Genomic DNA, 19,676 nt, shown 5'->3' with positions numbered 1-19,676 from the left:
AATGTGTTTCATTTTGCAGCTGCAACTGCTATCCATTAACTGATTAACTCCTCTCACTATTGACTGCTTACCCTATTTTAAGGTTGCAGAAAGATCCGGTTAATCCCCCAGTTATCAATTGTAAAGACATGAGATTTACATATAATCACAGCTCCAAATCATGCCCGTGGATGTAATAAATGGTTACATTCTTTGATCGGTGGATTTAGTTTCCTAGTGGCCAGTAATTTTGAACTCTCAATGTGTGCTGCATCGAAATTAAATATTCATTATGATCTTTTGAAGTTTACATTGGAAAGTACTTCAAAAACTATCAGTACATCAAATTATAATGTATTGCCTTCTCTTTTAAAAAATCTGATAGTGGTAATCCTTTGTGAATTTTGCTCTTTACAATTCTTTCATCAGTGCAGATGTTAGCAACTCCCATGGGGCAGCTAAAAAATGCCTCCTCATAAAAGCTGTAGACGAAAGTCAGTCATAAATCATGCACTTTAAATATGGGGAGCGCATCTTGCCATGATTGTAGAGTTTCTCAAGAACGGATGATTGCGAATTGAAAGGTTTCATACTTCCACAAACCCTTTCTGTATTGATTTGTTTGCAGCTGATTGAACCCCTTCTTCAAAGGATGTCATTTAGGACTTACTGTTTTGTACTTTCCCATAGCCTTTTAGAATTACCAGGAAAAATATCCAAAGAGGATTATTATACTCATTTCGCGCGTGCGCGCGTGTATGTGTGTGTGCGTGTGTGTCTGTTGGCTGGGAGGCCCTCAGACCATGCATTCATATTTAATTGCATTTCACATTTCATCTCGTGGTGCTTGGACTTGACTGATGGCTAACCAGTAAACACGTATAATTATTCTTTCGTGCCACTCGGCCATTGGCGGTGATTTTCATGGCAGTAATTTCACTGCTGAGGCTGCAAGTCGGGATTCTTCGGTTTTATGGGGATGCTGAACCTTAAAAGCTCATGGCTGATAATGTTATTAACTCTCTCCGTGTTTCCTCCACAGTAAAGGGGAAGATTGGAAGCACGGCACTGTTTAATGTGGTCCGTGTGTGGGTGGCTGTGGAACCACCGTCCGCACTCGGTAGTTACTAACCCTGGAGCCCAGCTGTGCCACTCCGGTGGTCGAACCCGCAGCGGCTTCAGTCTACACTCTCTCTCTTTGCAAAAACGAATTCACGGAATTGTTCTGTGTGTTGACTTCTTTGCTTTTTTTTGTTTGTTTGTTTCTTTGTTTTGTTTTGTTTTGTTTTTTAGAATACTCAGCTTTCTTTCAATGTCTAGATATCTTTTTTTTTTTTTTTTTGCATTAATTTTTGTTCCACTCCCTAGGAAAATGTTCAGAATTGCAGAAAAGCTGAAAAAAAATAGCTCAATGACATTGATGTACATTAGTTGTTCCCGTTATTTCAGGTTTCTTTTTCTTTTTCTACATACGGATAAAAATATATAGATTTTATTTATCTGTTTACTTTTTATCTGTTTTTGCTTGTTTGTTTTTATTTTTTGAGCGTCGCTCGAAAGTAAGTTGATCAGTTGCAGACATTGTGACAGAGGCTTTGTTTTGTTTTGTTTTTTTAAATTCAGGATCCAGTTAAAACTCACTCGATTGTTATCTCTTTAGCTTTCATCTAAAAGTTTCTTCCTACAAACCCTCCCAGGCTCTACTTTTTTGTGTTATTTGTGACCTTGACATTTTTTTTTTTAATTTTTTTTTCAACGTTTATTTATTTTTTGGGGACAGAGAGAGACAGAGCATGAACAGGGGAGGGGCAGAGAGAGAGGGAGACACAGAATCGGAAACAGGCTCCAGGCTCTGAGCCATCAGCCCAGAGCCCGACGCGGGGCTCGAACTCACGGACCGCGAGATCGTGACCTGGCTGAAGTCGGACGCTTAACCGACTGCGCCACCCAGGCGCCCCATGACCTTGACATTTTTAAAGAGTTCAGGCTAGTAGAAAATCTGTGATCTGAATCTGTCTAATGTTTTCATCAGATTCAGGTTAAACTAGGGGGTCTGAAATTTTAGCATGCTTTAGCGTCATAGGGAAACTTTCTGGACACGGACTGCCCGCCCTATCCCAGGGTTTCTGATTCAACAGGTCTATGTCAGGGTGCAGTCACAGCATCTCCAACAAGTTCCCGGGTGCTGCTGATGTTCCCGATCTAAGGACCACACTTTGAAAACCACAGGGTTAAACATTGTTGACACCAATGACATGTGCACTTCTCACTGTGTCACAGCAAAGGGCACAAGCTGGAAGCTTGTTCCAGTACTGATGATAAGCTTGATCATTTGGTTACATGCCGACTGGTAAATCTATCCAACGTAAAGGATCATTTTTCTCCTTTGAAATTAATAAGGTATCTATGGAATGATGCTCTGTAATTAATAAGTAATCTACAGGGAGAAGACAATGTGAATTTTTATTCCTCAGCAACCTGCTTTTAGCACCCAGGGATAATCCTAGCCTGAATCAATTGTCAACACATCTGTTATTCTTTAAAAAAGAATTTTCTGTCTTCCTCCTCCTCTCTCCCTCCCCAGACACCCCTACCCTCTTCCCCTCATTTCGTGTTTCTCCGTCTCTTTCTCCCTCTGCCCCACGTACCAAGTACACATACAATTTCTCGCTCGCTGTCTCTCTCACTGTCTCTCTGTTCTCTTTCCCTCTCCCTCTCATCCTCTCCTTTTCTCCCACCTGTAATGCCCGAAGTTCCAAAACCTCCCACAAAAGACCACCAGAGTCGTAAGTCAAAGCCAAGCGGCAAGGGTCGTTTATTGCAGGTTCGAACCTGGACCTCTGCGCACTCGTTGCCGGTGATGCTAAGAGGTTTCGATCAGGGTTGGTACAGCGTTTTTATAGACAGGGACAAACAGCATAGGTGAGGTTTCAAATTATGAGGGGCCTGATTAGTCGATTTTAAAGTACGGACATTTGTGGTTTTCTGATTGGGCGTCCTTTGTCTGTCCTTTGGCGGGAAGGCTTTGTCCGTTACTTGTGGTGGGAGAAAAAAAAAGGGGAAGGGGATAGGTGAGGAATGTGCTAAGCAAGCAGGTTTACAGAAGCGAGAAACGCCGGTTAGTTTATGTACAACCACTTATTCCATTACATATCAGACTACATTTAAGAAGGTTTACAACCCATTCTACTACACAGCGGGTTACATTCAGGAAAGGTCTCACAATACTCATAGCAAACAGCAAGCAAAACAGACTTCTCAGCAATTGTATTTCTTATTAAAGATCCATAATAAGCAGAAAAGAGAACCTAGCTTTAAACTAAGGTAGGGCTGTCATTTGGATTGTTCCTTTCACCACCTACTCCCCTTCTGAATTTCACTTTGGATCAAGATTTTCTTTTAATTTGATGCATTATAATTTATAACCATCTTTATTACTTTGGAGTCTCAGCATTTTCCAGATTTATCCAACAACAGCCCTTTCGGGGTCCTTATGAAAGGACGTTATTACTCTCAGGCATCGCCTTGTTCTCTGGCAAAAGATGTTCAGATCTCGCCTCACACTTTTTCTGCTCTAGACCTGGAATCTGCCATTTCTCTAAATAGGGAATATCATTTGGAAGACAATATCTGGGTGCTGGGGGGCTCTCATTGTACCGGAGTGTCACAGCTGTCAAAGGGCAGACCTAGGATTTAAATTCGTAAGAAGTGATACAAACTGCCATCTTCGGTTCAAATGCAGCATCACTGTTCTTTTTCGCCCCACTCCGGTTCTCACCGGTATCCACATTCATTCATGGTGAAAACTCTGATTCTCTAGAAAATCTTTTTACTTGAAACATTGAAGTATATATGTATATATTTGCTTATTTGCTCTAGTCCCTACAGATTAGATTCAGAATTACAACAGTGATACCTCAACAATAATGGAACTACTAAGAAAACTAGATTTCCTTGTGCTTATAGAATTTACTACGGTGTATAAGATTTAGTACAGTAGAGAGTCTGAGTTCTGTGCTTCAAAGTGTCTTAAATTATTTTTTATTTAAGTTTATGTTAATAATAACATGTTTATGTTTGTGCTGTCGATTTGATAATGCAGTTTATTGTAGTTGTTTCTGTTTTTTTTTTTTTCTATTTTAGGGTTTTTTTCCCCCAACTATTTTGATTTAATTTTACGTTCTGAACATGTAAAGTATTTACATGGCTAAAGTGGAAATCATAGAAAAATTGAAAAGTTTTAATTCCATTTATATTTGTTAGTCTCAGGTTTATTTTCCTTCCCTGTGTTTCTTGTGACAAAAATAAAGAAGTGCATGTACCCTTCCCCTTCTTACTTATACAAAAGGAGAATATTATGTATCTTCTTTGGCACCTGTTTTTTTCATTTAACGATTTATTCTGGGGGTGCCTGGGTGGCTCAGTCAGTTAAGTGTCTGACTTCGGCTCAGGTCATGATCTTGCAATTCATGAGTTTGAGTTCCCCCTTGGGCTGTGCTGACAGCTCGGAGCCTGGAGCCTGTTTCAGATTCTGTGTCTCCCTCTCTCTCTGTTCCTCCCCCACTCGCACTCTGTCTCTCTCAAAAAAATAAATCAATCAATAAATAAAGATTTAAACAACAACAACAAAAACAACAATTTATTCCGGGTATCATCGTAATATCACTTTATAAAGGCTTTTCCTCCTTCTTTCTCAAAAATACGTATACCCCATTGTGCATTGTAGGTAATTCAGTGTCTTATGGATGAACGTTGAGCTTGTTTCCAAAATTTCTTTGTGATAAGTGATGCAGCTTTTAGCTGGCCTTCTGCAGGTCTATCAAGAGGTTGCAGTCAAGCTGTGGGCCAGTTATCTTACAGCCAGTGGTTGCTGACAAGCCTTTGCCACTTGGCCCCACCCATAGGCTGCCCGAGTCCCTCCAGACATAACACTTGGCTTCCTTCCCTCCACCCCCGCGCCACTTTCTGACATGATATCTGTCTCCCTCCAGGATGCGTGATGATACCGTGTGCGTCCATGCGTGCACACATCCAGGGCAGAAACCGCAGTCCTTTTATAACCTAACCCTGGACGTGTCATTGATCATATCTTCTGAGTTTTATTAAACTAAAAGTGAGTTGCAGAGCCCCGTCCACACTCAAGGCAAGGGGAATACGCCCCACCTCTGGGGCGGGGGGGGGGGGGGAAGGAGTATAAGAAGAGAAAGAGACAGTCTGTCTCAGAAAGAGAAGGTCTGTCTAGACAAACCGAGGAACAGACTCTTAACTACAGAGAATACACTGATGGTCACCAGAGGGGCAGGGGGCGGGGGTGAAATCAGTGATGGGGACTCAGGAGGCCCTTGTTGTGAGGAGCACAGGGGGATGGATGGAAGGGGTGACTCACTAGATTGTACACCTGAAAGTAACATTACACTCTATGTTTACCACACTGGAATGTAAAGTTGAATGAAATTTAATTTTTACAACTTGTGAACATATTTTTAAAACCACCACATTGCCTAACGCACAGATTTCAAGCTCAAAACACATATTCTGTGACAGCTGTTGGGCTATATGATGTCCCAAGCGTTATCCCATGTGATCCTAACAACCATCCAGTACTTCTCCAGAGTAGAACCGTGCATCTCTTAAATCACAACTTGATAGTTTGATTGAGTTTCCAAGTTGTAAATCAGTTGCTATGACCATTCGCCTTATATGAAATTTTAGTGGATCGTCTTACACATCTGTGCTATTTTTTTTTAATGTTTTGAGGGCAATGATAAAAAACAACGACAACAACAAAAAGACAAAACCCTGTTCACAGTGGGAGAAATGAGTGGAGTAATAGATAAAAATGAAAGGCTAGCAGTTGGCAATTGTTAAAGTTCTACGGTGGAAAGATGCTTTGGGGCTCATTCTACTGCTCTGTCTACTTTTAGACATTGTTTTAAGTTTTCCAATATGAAAAGTAAGAACAAAAAGAGGGGAGAAAGAGAAAAAAGAAAACCTATTTCTTTAATGTTAATTTGCTGTCCTTTGAGATTTATTGCAATAAGGGAACATAAATACTTTCGATCACTGAAAAACAAACCTAACAGACTAGCTGTTCTTATAACCATCAACTTTTCTGTTCATCAGAAACAGCCACATCTTTCTAACAAGTAGACCTTTCTTTCGTAACAGAGTTCCCAAGCTTTATTGTACATAAGAATCATCTATAGAGCTTGTTAAAATGTCCCCAGGCCCCAATAGCAGCAATTATAAGTTAGAAGATCTTGGTAGAATAAAAAAATCTTCATTTTAAGCAAATACACCTGGTGTTTCTAATTCTGGTGATAAATGGGTCCTGATTTGATATACGCTGTTCCGTGGATTTACATTCAGGGCACTTTTACACATAAAGCAGTATGATAGACACAAAGATGAATGCTGTGGTCTTACACTGTGCTGTATTTCCTAAAGAAACTTGCCAACTAGTGGAGAAGAAAGACATAAATAAAGCATTATAATAGGAATATAAAGAATTAGGCTGATTCCATATTCTCCTATCAGCTCTCAGTAAGGACCAAAGATCGTATGAGAGCAGATTTCTTGTTTGGATGAGCAGAATATAATAGGAGCCCTGAAAATAGAGAGGCATATCTCACTGTTTGCTTTTCTAAGGAATCAGATGTTTCAAGCCGGTCTTGCAAAGTGCTAAAAATTGTTCATTTTGTAGATGACTTCTCTGATAAGTGCCAAGGTTTTAGGTCATTGATTAAAGAGGAATCTACATGCTTTGACTATAAATAATACGCAAATGACAAAGGTAGTATGAAATTAAATTGGTATTGTTGATATTCAGTTTTTCTTAAAAAAAAATTTTTTTTTAATGTTTATTTATTTTTGAGACAGAGAGAGACAGAGCATGAACAGGGGAGGGTCAGAGAGAGGGAGACACAGAATCTGAAACAGGATCCAGGCTCTGAGCTGTCAGCACAGAGCCCGACGCGGGGCTCGAACTCATGGACCGCGAGATCATGACCTGAGCCGAAGTCGGGCACTCAACCCACTGAGCCACCCAGGCGCCCCGACATTCAGTTTTTCTAATAGACAACCAGGAGAAAGACATTCCTAGTTCAGCGGCATCAAAATAATAATACCTAACTTTTATTGAGCGCTTATGAATTAGGGGTAGTATTTAGTGTATATACATCTATCATATATTATCTCTTGAGTTAAGACAATAATCTCATTATATGGTGGCTATTCATTTAGGGTAAGGAAAAACAACCAAACTTTCCATTTTTTAGATAGAGTCACACTTTTACTACATATCTCCCATTTGTGAGTAATCTCTTAAAGGGAAGAGTAAGACAAGGGTAAAAATATAGCAACCAAACCAAACCTTTTGAAGAGGATGACAATTTAAAATATGTCTTCGGCTTAAATACCAATGATTGGATTAAACACTCATCTCCAGGGGCGCCTGGGTGGTGCAGTCGGTTAAGCGTCCGACTTCAGCCAGGTCACGATCTCGCGGTCCGTGAGTTCGAGCCCCGCGTCGGGCTCTGGGCTGATGGCTCAGAGCCTGGAGCCTGTTTCCGATTCTGTGTCTCCCTCTCTCTCTGCCCCTCCCCCGTTCATGCTCTGTCTCTCTCTGTCCCAAAAATAAAAAAATAAAACGTTGAAAAAAAAAAAAAAATTTAAACACTCATCTCCATTTCAGAGAAATGTCAACACTAAAGAGTGTGATTTGCTTGCCTTAGTTTGTCTCTGTGGTTTTGAAGAACTGCTTTTATCCTGAATGAAACTAAACGAAGTGGGAAGATTCAGAGTGTATCTAAAAGTCCAGGTGACCACAGAAGCATTAACAACTCCTCATGTGTCCCTGAACAATAGGCCAGAACTAACTCCAGTAAAGCCTTAAGTCACTCTAGAGATCAATGCTGGAACAACTTACATAATGGTCTGTCTAAATCCCAGTATTGAAAGTGAGGCAGGGGAGACGACTCCTCTGGTGAAATAATGAAGCAATGCCCCCCTCCCTGTTCAGACAGACAGAAAGTAACTTATAGTTAGGGCATTTGAAAATAATCCCTCAAATTTCATGTGCCGTTAGTCAAAAGTTCTATTTGGTGCATCAACAGAAATAGCAGCTTAGAAAACACTATGAAAACTGTATTCTAACCATAAGCAGAACTTTGCTGTCATGGAATCACTACAGGTTCATCGTAAAAGGTATTTGTTATCATACATGTTCATGATTCCCCACGCCTCGTCTTGCCAGTAGGACAATCTCTGAAAATGTGCATATCTTAGAAATAGACGCAAAAAGTTACTACTTCTCCCTTTTATCTGACACTTTTCATTAGAGCACGGGGCATCTTTCTTGCTTATCTGCTTATTTCTTAAGCATGTACTTCTTGGGATCTCAGCTGGATGATACACAGGATCCACTGTTGGGCTTCCGGGATAGAAGGGCAAATGTGGTGGGTCAGAGCTGGCAGAAATTGACTGTAGAGGTGGTGGGGGAGGAGAGCCTGAAATGCTACTTGAGAAATAATTCAGGCTGTGTCCACTTCTGGGATTTATGTCTACCTGGCTACTGTGGGGGTGGTCCAAACACATCTACCTACAGAGCCACTGAGAAACCTTCTAATGAGGAGGTAGGGGTGAGGGAGAAAAAAAAGAAAAAAAAAAAAAAGCCAGCCCCCTTAAGAAACAAACAAACAACAACAACAACAAAACCAGCCCTGGGGCACCTGGGCGGCTCAGTTGATTAAGAATCTGACTTCGGCTTTCAGGTCATGATCCCACCATTCACGAGTTCAAGCCCTAAGTCGGCCTCTGTGCTGACAGCTCAGAGCCTGGACCCTGCTTTAGATTCTGTGTTTCCCTCTCTCTGTGCCCCTCCCCTGCTCACGCTCTGTCGCTCTATCAAAAATAAATAAACATTAAAACAAAATTTTTTAAAAAGAAGAAAAGAAAAAAAGCCAGCCCTGATAGAGCAGTCACAGTGGCAAATAATTTTTATTAAAGGCTTGCCCCGTGTTCGCTGTTACAAACACACACCTGAATCCTAGGGAGGGAAAACTGGAAGGAAATGCTGAATGGCCATTTTCGTTAAATTTTGATACTCATTGGAACCAAAAAATCCTGCTTTAAAACCCATCTAACAGAGCAGTAATCAAATGGGAGCCTTGGCACCCCGGGGCTCAAGACAGAAAGGCTGTGCCCAGATAATAACAGAGGAAGTGCTGTGCCTGGCAGAGCAGTGCGGGCTGGTGAATACCTTACCTGCCGCCCCATCTGGGGAGCAATGATGGAACCTTCTCCATACACGATGCGTTTGCTGCCATTACTCCCAGGCACTCATCTACTCATCTCCTAAGACTAAGGACCTCTCTACGGAAGCACACTGCCATGATTCAACCCGGAAAAATCTATCTTTCTATAATTTCACCAAATACTTTGTTTCTATTCGGATTTCCCCAGTTCTCTCAAAGTGTTATAGCCGGTCCTCCCCCAACCCTCCTACGGGACAGGGATCCAAGCAAATTTCATGAATTGTTTCAGGCTGGTTTTTTTTCTAGGGAATTTTTCGTTGTTAATTTCATTTTTTAAATATTTATTTTTGAAAGAAAGATGGAGTAACCAGGGGAGGAATAGAGAGAGTGAGAGGGGGAATCCCAAGTAAGCTCCACAATGTCAGTGCAGAGCCCAATGTGGGGCTCAAACTCACAAACCTCAAGATCATGATCTGAGCTGAAATCAAGAGTTGGAGGCTTAACAACTGAGCTACCCAGGCCCCTCATTGTTAATTTTAAAGTAATTTCAGTTGACTTGGAAAAAGGGTTACAAGAATAATACAAAGAATTCCTGTGTATCTTTCACTTAGATGCCCTAAATGTTAACACGTTACCCCATTTGTTGTCTCTCTTTCTCTCTCTCTATAATATGGTTATTATTTCTTTCTAAATTGTTTGAGAGTAAGTTGCAGAAGTGACAGTTCATATCCTTAAATACTTCAGTATGTATTTCCTTAAAACAAGGACATTCTCTTACATAACCATAGTACAATTGTCAAGATCAGGAAATTAACATGGATACAATATTATCTAATCTACAGACTTTATTCAAATTTTGCCGGTTGATTCAGTAATGCCTTTTATAACAACAGTTGTTTTTTTTTTTTTAATGTTCCAAGATTCAATCCAAGACCACATGTCACATTTAGGTGTCATGTTTCTCTAGGCTTATGTTTTGTTTTGTTGTTTTCTTGTTTTCAATCTGGAAGCATTCCTCAGTCTTTGCCTTTGAAGACTTCAGTATTTTTGAAAAGCTGAGAAGCGCTGAACAATTGTAATTCAAAGTGTCTCCTGATTTTGGTTTGTCTGATGTTTCCTCCTGATTAGATTAAGGTTTTGCATTTTTTGGCTGGAGTGTTCTCAGAACATTATGTTAGGAGGCACATGAGGCTGATTTACTGCATCACTGGTTAACTTACCCCCTCACAGTAACACGGTGATGTTAACTGACGACCATCACTTAGTTAAGGTGGTGTTTGTCGGATTTCCCCAGTGTTAAGTTACAATTTTTCCTCATTGTAATGAGTAAGGGATTTGTAGGGGGATGCTTTGAGACTATGTAAATATCCTGTTTCTTTCACCGACTGGTTTGAGCATCCATTGATGATTCTTGCTTGAGTCGCGTCCAGATAAATTTTATGCGCTTGACCGGGGCTTTTTGCTTCTTTCTCTCCCAAATGACCGCGAAAACACTATTTTATAACTCTGCCTTACCCAGAGTTTCTTCCAAAATTCTAGCTAGTTGGCCTCAAATGTCTTTCCATGGTACATTCAGAGGCCAGGTGTTGTGTCTCTTCCTTCTCACACCTGCCCTTTGGCCAGGTGCTGGTTCTCTCCCCAACTTTTACTGGCTGAAGCCACCAGTTTGTTATGTAAGACATTTCACATGATGTTTCTGCTCTGTCCTAGTTTCTCTCCTGCCTGTTTCTGGTTTGAAACAAATTTTTTTTTTCTTTTTAATGCCCACATCCTGAAACACATGCACGTCTGCTTCTCACGTTTTGGCATTTAACATCTCCCTTCATGAAAGACTTTCCCATTGTTAGTTGCTGTTGTTTGATATTCCTGGATTTTAGCTTCCAACTCTTTTATTTTCTTTGTTGTGACCTCTTTCTACCTCTGCCATTTGAGCTTTGGAAGATCACCTCCATTAAGCCTTTTAAAATCTCTTTCCACGTGGACAACTGGAATTTGAAGCCTGCGTCCCGGCGGTTGTCATCTTACATGTCGAAACACTAGAATGTGAAAATGAGAGAATTCTGTACTTTCCTATCTAGTGACTTTGCTTCCAGGGAACTGACTTGTGTCCGTTATCTGTATTATTGTTTTTTTCCCCTCAGGTTGCGTTTCTTCAGTATTTTCAACAATTTCAGCCTGTCTTCCAAAACAGCCGTGAGCTCACGTTTTACAATTAATTTAGTCACTTTTCCGTTTACCTCAGATTCCATACGCTTCCCCCCACCTGCGTGACTGCTAACAGTCAAGTTCATTCTCACGGGGGCCATTATAGAGCCTCTGAACTTTGCTCTTTCCCTTTGTTTTCATTTTGATATGTTTCCCCGGGAAGCAGGACATTGAATTTGAGATTCTCCACCCTTAGTGTACCTATTCTTGCCTTCACTTTACAGTGTCCTGGGCTTTGGTCGTCTGCATGGCTATGTCTGTATTCCCTCAGAAGTTCCCGTATAGTCTCCCTTTTAAGAAATACGAGGTAAATTTCTAGTTCTCGAACTTGAAACCTTTCCTGGATGTACCTCGTAGCGAAATGCTTTTTAGAATTGCAGCTACCATTTTTCTTCAGCTGTTCAGTGTGCTTGCCTATCTCAGCTTGGACCGTTCCCTTCCATTCCTTTAAAAGAATTCCAGTTTGTTGTATGTTGTGTATGGTAAAGGATGTTGCACACGATCACGGGTAGCATCTGAAGTCCTTGAAACTATGCAGATTTTTTTTTTTTAATTTTTTTTTTCAACGTTTATTTATTTTTGGGACAGAGAGAGACAGAGCATGAACGGGGAAGGGGCAGAGAGAGAGGGAGACACAGAATCGGAAACAGGCTCCAGGCTCTGAGCCATCAGCCCAGAGCCCGACGCGGGGCTCGAACTCACGGACCGCGAGATCGTGACCTGGCTGAAGTCGGACGCTTAACCGACTGCGCCACCCAGGCGCCCCAGAAACTATGCAGATTTTTGTGTACTTCTCCTGCGAGAGGGTTTATAGTTCTATCAAATTCTCAAAAGCATCCTGCCTCCCTTTCTTGAGTTCTGTGGTTTAAGTTCATACTCTGTAGTCTAAAAGCCAACCAGACTGTTTCTTCTGCATTTCAGTATCTAAAGAAGTAAATCATCGGGGCGCCTGAGTGGCTCAGTCGGCTAAGCATCCGACTCTTGATTTCGGCTCAGATCATGATGTCCGGGTCCTTGAGATTGAGCCCCGCATCAGGCTCCATGCTGACAGTGAGGAGCCTGCTTGGGATCCTCTCTCTCCCTCTCTGTGCCCCTCCCCTGCTTGTTCTCTAAATAAATAAATAAATAAATAAATAAATAAATAAATAAGCAAACAAACAAACTTAAAAAAAAAAAAGAAGAAAACCATCAAGCCTGAGTCTTCCTTGTCCGTGCCCTTCTCAAAGAGGGTGCTGGGTTTGGCCTTTGCCAGGTTAATGAAGTTCTAAAGAGTTCCCTTGGAGGTTTCTGATCCTTTTCTCTTAATATACTCTCCCAAGAGAACCCAGCTTTACAATTTGAAAATCCTATTGTGGTAGGGTCCCCTCCCCGAGGAACTAAAAAAACAAAACCAAACCAAACCCTCAAGGCAACCTAGCTCTACACGCGTACGTGACAACATCCCTCACGACCTTGTGACATGAGACCACTTAATCAGACTGCATGTTTGTGCGTTACCATCTGCGGGAGACAAAGAAATAGAAAATGTATAAAAAACTATGCCACCTATGGAAACCAATTTGACAATAAATTTCATATTTAAAAAAAAAAACAAAACTATGCCACGTGGCATTGGGGGCTCAGTTCTTCGGGCACGCACCCAACTGAGCCGTGCCGGCACAAAGTTGCTTCCCGGAAAGAAAAGCCTCAGTGTCACGACTCTCTGTGCGAGAATCCTGCTACACTCTCAATTCTTGAATTCCAGGGGCTATAATTACGGTCTTGGATTCACACAGTGTAGCCTGCACTCACTCTCCTCTGTTGGGCGATTGCTGTCCCGCTTTCATAGGCAGATGATTACAAATAGTTTTCCTGCCAGGTGTCCTCCTGGAGTACAGACTCTGGGTAACTGTTCTCTGCCCTCTTCCTTCGGTCTCCTTTGCCTTCTGTGACCCATACGGGGGACGAAACAGCCAAATGAAAAATGTTTGCCTTCCGTCCCTCTCTTGTCTTCTGCCCCCCACCCCCAACCACAACTTTGCAAACCTGCCCGCCTCCGTCCTGCCCCGGTTTTTCAGATATGCTTTTCTCCCTTTCAAAATTCCCACTCGAAGCTGACACTTGTCAAAATCCTGAACCAAAAGAGGAGATGCTGAGCTGCACATATCTCCGTCTTTCATTTCCACTCCCATCGCCCTTACGCCTGAATTCCTTTGTCAGTTAGCTTTGCCCAAGCTGTGCCCAAACCACGTTTTCTTGTGCCTTCCCTTTCTCCTCTCCTACCGTCTTCCCTGTTCCCTCCGGGCACCGCCTTACCCCCTGACGCTGCCCATCTCATTTCCATTTCTGCATCCTTTGTCCCCAGATTTAACCTCTTCTTTCACCACCCACTTTGCAGCCCCTCTTGATTTCCTTTCTTTTCAGTGGGCTCCACTCACTTAAATGGAGATGATTTGTTTTGACACAATCTCCGTGAGGCAGTGAGAGCAAATGTATTATAGGCTCCATCTGATAAAGACAGTGTCTAACACAACACAACCAGTTGCCACAGACCCAACGTTCCCTTGCCGCACTCATTGTATCTAGTGATAAAAGAAAAGAAATTGATAATGTTTGAATGTTGCTTATTATCTGTTAGGATATAGAATAGAAGTAACTTTAGTTAGCGTCTCGGTGTCCTGAAATGTTTGCTTAATGGTTTAATCAAAAAGAATAAAAAACTTAAGCCTGGCCTAGAGAGAAGTACAGTACGGATTTGGAGAGACACCTGTCACGGTTGCCCCACATTACACGACTGCCATGGCAGTGGGACGAGGCTTGGGCCACGTTCTCCAGTCCCAGTTGCGATGCTCTTCTGTTGTGTCTCCACCATCACTGGGAATATTGGCCTTTGAAAGTAGTCTCTCTATCAGGCCTGCTTTTCAATATGGCACCACTCACATTCCCAAAGACATCACACATCATTTCTGAATAATCTTAGGTCCCCTTAGAAGCAATGTAAGAAATAATTTTTGAAAAGCGAGCGGAGCTGCAGATAAATACTTCATAACTAAATGCAAAGGTTAACAATAAATACGGTTTCATTAAGTTGTAGAGTCTTTGGCTAATTTTATTCACTCCTTTTTAAGCTTTTTTTTTTTTTTTTTTTTATCCTCGTGTCCCACATTGTCTCAAACAGGGCCTGTTCACAGCATGACTGGAGAAAATGTTTTCTTAAATGGATAGATGAACGAATATTCCATTTGTGTGCTGATTATCAAGAAAGTGAAAGTCACAAAGCTTTTTGTCATATTTTCACTTTTTTGCAAACAAATAGTGTAACGCTGTGCACGCAACTTCCTGTCATGGATTGTTGTCCCCTCTGAAGCTAATTGCAGCACTATTCAAAATCTGAACTTCCCCAACTCCTGCTCTCCCTGTTCCTCTCAAAAGCCTGTTCCTGTCACTGCATGTGTTTTAAAAGAATCCTTATGTTCTTTTTTTTCCCTTTCTTTACCAATTTTTTTAATTAAAAAAAATTTTTTTTACATTTATTTATTTTTGATAGAGACAGAGCACAAGTGGGACAGGAGCAGAGAGAGAAGGAGACACAGAATCCGAAGCAGGTTCCAGGCTCTGAGCTGTCAGCACAGAGCCTGACGCAGGGCTTGAACTCACAGACCGTGAAATCATGACCCGAGCCGAAGTCGGACGCTTAACCGACTGAGCCACCCAGGCGCCCCAGCTTTCTTTACCTACTTATTCTGTGTGTGTGTGTGTGTGTGTGTGTGTGTGTGTGTGCGCGCGCGCGCGCATGCGTGCCTACTGTGCATATCGGGCATGGTTCTTGACATCCATCTTGTACTATCATGACAAACGATAATCAGGTTAACTTCAGAGTCAGAGGGCAAGACATTGTCACTTGAATGGCTTGCGGTGTTTCCCATCTTGCTTATCCTCTACTAGTGTTCCAAACTGTTGGGGAATGGAATGTTTTTATAACCCAGCCATCAGCAGTGGTAAAAAGCAACACGGACAAATACAGCTATGAGGGACTCCTCATCCCTCACCATATCGAAGGAAACAACCAGGGTCATGAAGATTTGTGCCTTTCACGTTGTTGCAGTTATAACAAAAAGAGAAGGCAAAAAAAGAGGACAGGGAAGGAGAGGGAGAATAAGAAGAGGAACTGTATTATTCCCACAATAGAAACAGACCTAAACTCGGAGGTGCTAACCCTGCAAGAACGGAAGACGGGGCTCTTGAGCTGGCTTATGAAATAAGAAAACGTAGAGTAGAACAACTAGAAAAATAGTTTACAGAATAAAAAAGTAATCAGGGGAGAACCTGGAAAAAGTGACGTCGGGAAGGACAGTTTGCCAAGTGTTACATAAAATCACGGAGTGCTGGACGTTGTACTGTGGCTATTCGTGGACTACTGACTGATGTTCAGCTTTCATCCTTCCTTACGTTACTATGTAGTTTCCGTTACAGTCAGAAGATACTCCGCATGGTGTGGGGGAAAAACAAGATTATAATCTGCTAAAGCCCCTATTAAATATCCACCTACTCCATTTTTTATCAGCTTTGCCAGGGTGTCAGAATATACCTCGCCGATGAAAAAAATTCGAAGCCATGTAACTTCTCCTACATGCCCCTTTATTGTCTTTCCTGACCACACATCAGGTTATCATAACGGTTCGTTTGAAGCTGGCTTGTGAGTAAAAACATGCCAAAGCCAGAGATGACTTGGGCTGGTGAGACAGAGAAAAATAAGCATTGATTTAATTTCTTGTCAGACAGAAAAAGTTGAGGAGTATAAAAGGTCCGTTCTTGTAGATAACGTTTGTCTGCAAATGTTCTGAGTGATAAAATGTTTCCAAACGGCTTCATACTTTACTCGCTTTCAGAAACTAAATGTCTCACACCCAGAGCTTTGTCCTGCGTGGAAGGAGGACCATCATGAACATTGGGAGGGAGGAGAGAATACTGTGTCTCTAAGTGTGGTCATTGTATCCCTCACTTTTACGAACCATCTACGGATTGCCTCTCCGTAAATATTTGGAGACAGAGATGGAAAACCAAGGAGAAAACTGCACACACACAAAACTGGGCAGGAAAGTCATGTTGGAAAAAAAAAAGAAGCCCATATGGGGCGTCTGGGTGGCTCAGTCAGTTAAGCCTCCGACTCTTGATTTCAGTTCAGGTCATGATCTCGATCATGGGATCGAGCCCCGAGTCGGGTTCTGTGCTGAACAAGGTAGAGCCTGCTTGGGATTCTCTGTCTCCCTCTCGCTCTGCCCCTTCCCTGTTTACGCACTCTCTCTCTCAAATACATAAACTTAAAAAAAAAAAAAAAGGAAACATTGCATCAGCCTCCACCTTCGTGGTCCTTCATCACCTTCTTTTCCTGGCATCCCTACCTCCTCCAGCTTGGCAGTGCAATCAGCGGTCACTATGACGGGGAGTTAAATGCTCCTTCTCCTTCCGCATACGCCACAGACACACGGGGCTGTGCACGGAGCACTCCCAGCACCGTTCGATTGTGATGAGGAAAGTTTAGTAAATAGTAGCTTAATAAGAAATTAGTTTGATACATTAAATACAGTTTTGAAATATGAGCCCGAGTACTACACTGGCTTTCTGGAAATTGTACGTTAGCTAGTTAGGTAGGTACGTAGGTAGCTCATGTATATTTAAGAGTCAATGGAAGCTGATAGAATACAGTCCATTTCACCCCAGTTTTTTGGGTCCACAACACAGGAGAATATTTATGACAATGGTTTGGTTGTTTTTTCCCCCCCTCTGGTTTTAGGCTTTAATATGTTACAGCTCCTAGGTAACTCCTAGGTATCCCGTGGCTTAATTGTGTAGCTGTAGTCATTTTATGAAATTTTACAAGGAAAACAAAATTTTAAATTTTGAAAAATCCTAGGTTTAGGTAAGAAGAGGTTGATATTTCGACGCTGTCTTGCACGACCTTAGAATTCTTAGAATTCTCAGCCAGTTCTTAGAATTTGAACCGGCCATGCCTCAAGAGAAATCAAGCTCAAAAAATAAGTGTATCATATTTTTAAAATAGATGGCTGCTGTAACTTGCAGTTTATGAAGTTATGTTTAAGAGACCTAGAACGTATTACTCCTGCAAAAACTGTGTTGACATTTGCTAAGGATAAACAGGATTCTTGACCTTAAAAAAATAGACAACTTCCTGTATTCTCTGATCTCGTTCGGTAATTTATCGTCATAGGCGTGGCCAATGTTCACTTGGTGTGCGTGTGGTTCTTCTTTGTAAAGATTATAGGAGCTCCCACTTACGAGCTTAAAAAGTTCATAGATAAATGTGAGGAAAATCTTCCTGTTGAAAGTTCCACGGTAGAGGATTGGCTCAAATTAAAGTAGCTACATAGTACATGTGTTTCTTTTATTTTATTTTAATTAATTAATTTTTTGCATATGCTTCTTTTAAAATGACCTCCGACTATTTGACATTTGATGAATTTGGAGCTTAAATCTTAGAGAATGACCTTGGGGTGTTGCAAAATAGTTTCAGTGATTCAGTGTCTAAAAGGTAAATGCTTTGCTCCAGCTTACTCCAATATCAGCTTAGACCATGTCTTTCTGATGGCAAAGGGAACAAATTGAAATCAGCATCCTGCCACCTAGTTTTTTTTCCCCATCAAATCTAACCAAAATCCGTACAGAAAGTTTATTTTCAAAAGAGTTTTGAGACACTTTTAATGTCATTCTAGTCAGTTTTCCTATCCAGGTGGTCCCTTTAGCCATGCAACGGACAGCCTTGTGGCATTGTGTCACCTCTGGCTACTCAATCCGGAAAATCAGTATTTCAGAAAAGAGTCTGTAGCTTGATCAAGGCCAGACTTTTGAATTTTCCATCTCGTCTCACAAGAAATTACAGCCTGAATACTCTGATTCAGTATTCGGAATTGCTGCGATGTAGAAACAGCTCTAGAATACAAAATCGATGGTCTCAAAACCTCAGATGACGAACCGAGTCTTAGAGATCCAACAGACATGGCTGTCTGGTGGAATCTGCTGACTTGGGCTTCTCTGCGACAAGTCTGTTGTGTTGGTACGGTCCTCTCTGCAAGAGGTAGCTGTTCTTGTGAGAAAAGGGGGAGCTCAAATTGATGAGGTTCTTGCTATTAAGTTTCCATTTGAATAACCTTGGGAACCCTAAGCTTCACATCTATGTTGGCCTTCTACTTGTTAACACAAAGGGAACAGATTCAAAGGACTCATGGCCTAGGATTCATACCAGACTCGCCACACAGCTGTGGGTTTGATGTTCTCGTTCCCAATTTACCGCCGGGGTCCGAGTACCCGGGTACCATGGTGATAGAGTGCCATTGAAATACATGGGTAATCAGTCAATGTACCGGAGGGTTGATTTCTCTCTTCTCTTTTCTGAACAGACAAAAGCAGTCTTCTTAGAAGCAATGAGAATAGGAGGGCACTTAACATTTACGTTATGAGGACAGCAGGGATAAAGGCAAAGATGCCATTTAATTAATGACTTCACCTGGGCAGGGACTGTCTCCAGGGAACCGAAAGTATTGAAAACCATAATTGGTCTCTCCCCATATGGAACACAAGCCTCTCTTTTCCCGTGTTTCAGTTGGAAGGCATTGAAGAGGCAAATCGCCTGCTCCCCAGCCGGCTTCAGGTGCGGACTGGAACTGAAAGCAAGACTCAGAAGTCTTGGATTTCAAAGCAAGACTGCCGTGTTGAGTGTCTCTTCTGAGAGATCATGATCCCACCTCGAATCACGCGTGCGTCCTGAAGAGCCCATGGCATTTTGCAAGAGGCCATGCAGTCTGAACTGATGAACAAAACATATTTTTTCAAGTCTCTTAAGTATTCAAACGCATACGCTTCATTTTAAGTGTTGGCGGCCTGGCCATTTGCAACTGTGACCCCAATCCCTTCCGCCAACAGTTTAAATGAAGCCGCATCACTTTCCGCTTTTACCTAAGAACGTAGCACACTCGTTTGCTGTGACGGGAAACATGGAAAATGTGGTGCCCGGCACTTTTGCTTTTTTAGCCTTCAACCTCTCTTTCTTCATGTTTATTTCATTGTTCGGTCTGTGTTCTTAGACTTTATATTTTATTTCCTCAGATTCATTTATTGGTCTTGTCTTTACGGTTATCTCTTTGAACGTTTCAATAGGTAGCATTTGGCTATTTTTTTCTTAAATTTATTGAAGTATATTTGACATACAATAAACACATCTTTATTTATTTGTTTGTTTAAAGT

The 19,676-nt window shown here is 41.7% G+C and overlaps 1 protein-coding gene and 1 long non-coding RNA gene across 15 annotated transcripts in view; one reads left to right on the top strand and one right to left on the bottom strand.

Annotated features, from left to right (window-relative positions):
* RNLS (renalase, FAD dependent amine oxidase) overlaps window positions 1–19,676 on the top strand; it is a 362,006-nt gene that overhangs the window by 71,503 nt on the left and 270,827 nt on the right. The gene's annotated exons all lie outside the window — the stretch shown is intronic.
* Window positions 751–3,453, bottom strand: LOC123577345. The gene is made up of 3 exons (XR_006701816.1): window positions 3,338–3,453; window positions 1,943–2,717; window positions 751–1,703 (listed from the first exon to the last, which is right to left on the bottom strand). It is a non-coding gene; the product is annotated as an uncharacterized LOC123577345 (long non-coding RNA).

This window comes from Leopardus geoffroyi, chromosome D2 (genome assembly GCF_018350155.1).
Source record: "Leopardus geoffroyi isolate Oge1 chromosome D2, O.geoffroyi_Oge1_pat1.0, whole genome shotgun sequence".
NCBI lineage: Eukaryota > Metazoa > Chordata > Mammalia > Carnivora > Felidae > Leopardus > Leopardus geoffroyi.
The sequence above is the reverse complement of the archived record's forward strand: the minus strand, read 5'-3'. Positions and strand labels throughout refer to the sequence as shown.